The sequence below is a fragment of the Mytilus edulis genome, chromosome 5 (assembly GCF_963676685.1).
Source record: "Mytilus edulis chromosome 5, xbMytEdul2.2, whole genome shotgun sequence".
Classification (NCBI taxonomy): domain Eukaryota; kingdom Metazoa; phylum Mollusca; class Bivalvia; order Mytilida; family Mytilidae; genus Mytilus; species Mytilus edulis.
Genome location: NC_092348.1, coordinates 26,808,504 through 26,813,577, shown reverse-complemented (window position 1 = coordinate 26,813,577; position 5,074 = coordinate 26,808,504). Strand labels below are relative to the sequence as shown.

The 5,074-nt window shown below is 31.6% G+C and overlaps 1 pseudogene; it reads left to right on the top strand.

Annotated features, from left to right (window-relative positions):
- The first annotated feature begins 757 nt into the window (after nucleotides 1-757).
- LOC139525016 (uncharacterized) lies at nucleotides 758-1,722 on the top strand (annotated as a pseudogene).
- The last annotated feature ends 3,352 nt before the right edge of the window (nucleotides 1,723-5,074 follow it).

Genomic DNA, 5,074 nt, shown 5'->3' with positions numbered 1-5,074 from the left:
GATTGTGTATATACAATAAATTAAACTAAACTAAAATATCTCCATTTTTTGCAAAAGAAAAATAGCTGTGACAACTGCCACTTCAATTTTAAGGTCTCTAACAGCATAAGGGCATTTTATTTCTATAATTCCTGTGGTACCATTGGAGCACAGTTTTCCATCAGGTGTAGCACCAAGAAAACTAAATCAAGGATTGACCACTAAACCACAATCGTGAAGATGGTTGTCCTTATACTTTCCAGCATATTGTTCCTTTGTCACAGTTTCATTTGCAGGTCCATATGAGGTTGCTGCACTTGGAAATTTCTTTGTGTCAAACAAAGATTGTAGAAATTTGTCATTCACTTGTTTTCTTTCGTTAAGCAACCCTGGCAAATTGTGAAGCTGTTATTTTTTTCTTTCTTTGTTTAAACCACTCTGTACAGTCAAACTGGCGAACAGTATAAACATTTTCTAATTTCATGGCTTGTTCAATACTTATTGGTATAAACTCATTACCACATTTATACAAGTCATCTATAATATTTGTAACTTGAATGGGACATGTCGTATTTCCACAAGCTTTGACATCTACTGATTGTGACTCTACATAGTGCTGTAACAGAAAAAAAAGGAATTTCATGATTCATAATTTTTCATATTTTTCTAATTTGTTTTTTATGTTTACACAAACTTGGACTTGATCGCACATACGTTATCAATAAAGAATTTGGAAGAAGAAAACAATACACTCATTAAGCAAAATAAAGACCTAAAGATGCAATTTGCAAGTTGTGTTGAGCAAAATTTCAAACTTAAAAGCAAGCGATCGCCAGCGAAGAAACACAAACAAGTTGTCAACAATAAAAAGTTTACTGCAGAAACAGTGGCAAATTCAAACATAAAGAAACTTTTTGAGTATTACACTGGATTAACATATGTAATATTCATTTTGTTGGTAAACTTTTTATTTCCAGAAGAAGGAATTAATCCAGTAAATTACGAAGAAAAAAGAAAAGAAGTCAAAGCAATGCTCCTGACTGACCAGCTATTCTTAGTGTTGTGTCGTTTGAGAAATGGGCTTCACATAAAGGACTTAGCATACAGATATCGATTCAACACCAAACCCCAAAGTGTTAGTGTTATATTTAAGAGTGTTATCCATTATATGTACCTTAAATTAGGATATTTGTCATACTAGCCTCACAGAGATACTATTATACAGAATATGCCACAACAATACAAACAAGAGTTTCCAACATGCCTTGCAATTATAGACTGTACGGAATTAAAAACAGAGAAACCTTCATCACTAAAATCACAAAGTCAGTGCTATTAAGACTACAAGTCATCAACAACCTTGAAATTTTTGGTGGTTACAGATCCGAGAGGTTCTGTAATATTTGTTTCCGATTTATTTTTGGGATCTATTTCAGAAAATGAAATTTGCAAGGAAAGTGGATTTTATAAATTGCTACAGTAACTTAAGGATCAGGGTTATCTTCAAGACAATGATTGAATAATGGCAGACAAAGGATTTCGTATAGAAAAAGATCTGGGTGAATTAAATTTGAGACTAAATATTCCAGCTTATAGAATTCACATTAAACGTTCGATTAATCAAATCAAAAATTTAAAAATTGTTAGTAGAAGAATTCCAGAATTTTTTTTTATAACATTAATGAAATATGGACTATATGTTCCTTATTAACAAATTTTCAGGACATTCATGTCAAAATGTAATGAATAACTTATTTTCAGGTAAAGAAAATTAAAATATTTCTGAACTTCTGATTATATTTTACTTACAGGAAAATACAGTAAGGACCCAGTCTGAACTTTGCCAAGCCTTGTGTCGATTGTGGTTGCATTTTCTTGCAGTAAATAATTCAGTGGAATTTCATCATCGGACTCGGAATTCTTTTTAAATTGCGTTTTACTTTTCTTATTGATGTACCTTGGCTAGTGGTAAAAGAAAAAAACAAAAATATACAGAACTATAAATGAATTAAAAACGGTCCGTGTAACACTTATCAATTCAAAATATCAAAATGTTTTCAAATTTTAGATTTTTGAAATTTTGATTTAAGTAATGAATATCTTATTTTCAGGTAAACATGGTAAAGATAAATTAAAATGTGTCTGAACTTCTGATTATATTTTACTTACATGAAAATACAGTAAGGACCCAGTCTGAACTTTGCCAAACCTTGTGTCGATTGTGGTTGCATTTTCATACAGTAAATAACTCAGTGGAATTTCATCATCGGACTTGGAATTCTTTTAAACTGCCTTTATTTTGTTCTTATTGATGTACATTGGCTAGTGGTATAAGAGTAAAATAAAAAAAATATACAGAACTATAAATGAATTAAAAACGGTCCGTGTAACACTTATCAATTCAAAATATTAAAAAGTTTTCAAATTTTAGAATTTTGAAATTTTGATTAAAGTTTTAAAATATCAAAACTCCAAACATTTGAACCAAATAGTTAAAATTTTAAAATTATGTTTTTATATTTGATAGTTAAGATATTTGATCAAACTTTAAAAGTACTAACCTTAACGTGCAGTTTTGATTATATCGCTTTCTGAAAGTTTGATTTTTTTTTTAAAGTTTTGATTAGAATAACTAAAATAGAAAAGGGGGGAATAGAGGGGTACCTGTAAACTGCGAAACAGAATAAAAGCGAAACGAAACGAATACTATATGTATATATTTCTACTGTACTTTAAGCAATAAAATGGCTCAATACACGTATATTATCTCAAATTTGATTTGATTTTTGTTTAACCTTGAATCAACTATTTCGGCTCTTTATAAACTGATGGCCTTCTAATATTCGGCTTTGAGCGTGCCTGAACTGAAAGGTAGATCCCGAAAAGCGATTCGGACACGTGCAATTTTTAACGTTTTTCGCAATGAACGTTGTGCTATTCACGAACGTGGGGGTTGTTGATATCTGTTTAGTTTAAAAATATTTCATTGTTCAAAAATGACAAATGGATTAGACACAAGTTTTTCAACTTAGTAACGTCTTCTTGTTTGACAATACTATCCGCTATACACGCTGAATTTAAGAGTAAGATCAAATATAAGTAGCTTTAAAGTTGAATACATTTTTAACATTCATACCATATACTAGTAAACGGAAACCAGAAACATGAAGCCTGTATATTTATGTAATAGTTGCCGCTGAACACTAAGCGCTCATCTATCCATTTGTAGGTGTCGGCAAGTTGAAATGGTAATTTCAAAACAATTTTAAAAAGTTCATATCAACGATAAACATAGGATCAAGTTGGAGGGACCGATCGAGATGGTTAAACTATTTTGGAATCGAAAATATAAATATTGTCACTAAGGTGACGCTATATTTGACTTTGATATCTCCAAGAGGGGCTTCAATAATGGTACATTTTCTAGGTGCAGATCCTTGAATTTGAAAACGTGACCGAGGGCCTAGTTAGAAAACGTTAGAACCGATGCTTGTAAAAAGAATATGCATTTCTCATATACACGTATCTAGCTCCGTTGGGCGTCGATGGCCCTCTAAATCTGCCTCTGACTGTAAATAGCGACTAAAAGGAAACGGAATATGTTTGCATCATTGGATGGTTCCGTATTTTTTATGTGATCGTTTTTAAGTTATCGTACGACAATAAACTTTGAGCAAAGTACAAGTACGTCCAGTCAAAATTGTAGTGTAAAGAGAGTGCCACGCTCTCTGCGCGATGGAGTTTGCCGTTTTGGCCATACATCAATGTTGGTGTCGAAAAAAAACAGGACATATAGATAAAGGCAACAGTAGTATACCGGTGTTCAAAAATCATAAATTCATGGACAAAAAACAAAATCGGGATAACAAACTAAAACTGAGGGAAACGCATTAAATATGAGAGGAGAACAACGACACAACATTAAAATGTAACACACACAGAAACGCATTAAGCATTAGACAAATCCTACGAGAATAACAAATATAACATCAAAACCAAATACATGAATTTGGGATAGATAAGTTCCGTGACACGTCTTATAATAATGTGAATTCACACTCAATAATAAGAGAAAACAAACGACACAACGGAAACACAACGTTTAAATGTAACACACACAGAAACGAACCATCATATAACAATGGCCATATTCCTGACTTGGTACAGGACATTTTTAAAGAACAAATGGTGGGTTGAGCCTGGTTTTGTGGCATGCCAAACCTCGCAGTTAATGGCAATGTCAAATATAACATTAAAATGACAACATAATATTACAGTACTACAATACAAATAAATAGGAGAACGTATTATGCAAAGAAACACATGAATAATAGATAACAAAAGGCATCATGTTTAAAATTCAATACGTCAAAATGCGCCTCGTCCACACAAGACTTACCAGTGACGCCCAGATATAAAAGTTCGAAAGTCAAATAAAGTACAATGTTGTACAGTACTGAGGATCAAAAGTTGAAAAAGGTTGTGCCAAATACGGCTAAGGTTTTCTGCTTGTGATAAGAACATCCTTATTATTTAGAACAATTTATTCTATTGCAAACAGTAAATGTTACAAATGAATATCAAAGATATAAATAATACAACTGAAGTCTTAACTAATTACAGAAAACAAAACCCGAATACATAATACAAAGACTAACACAGAAAAAAGACACACCCGATTTAGTCCAGGCCTCAACGCAAAAAGTCATAAAAATGACGTCACTTACGAAGTGGTGAAAAGGCACAAATATTACGTTACATTTGAAATTTCTGAAAAAGCACAAAATTGACGTCACATTTGAAAAACTATATCTAAAAAATAAGATAGAATTAGGATTGATTTAAGATTATAATAGAACTAAATACTGATATTACATTTAAACACAATGCACATTGCAATACTTATTAATAGCAATTAACTATATTATATATATGTCCGGTTTGTTTTGAATCTAACTTTAAACGTAAAACATCGTACAGATTACGTTGAACAAAATCAAATCTAATAAATGAAGGCGGTGATTAATTTTCTTTACCATAACACATGAATATAATAGAAAAGACGTCAACACATTTGACAAAATCCGATGAGAAT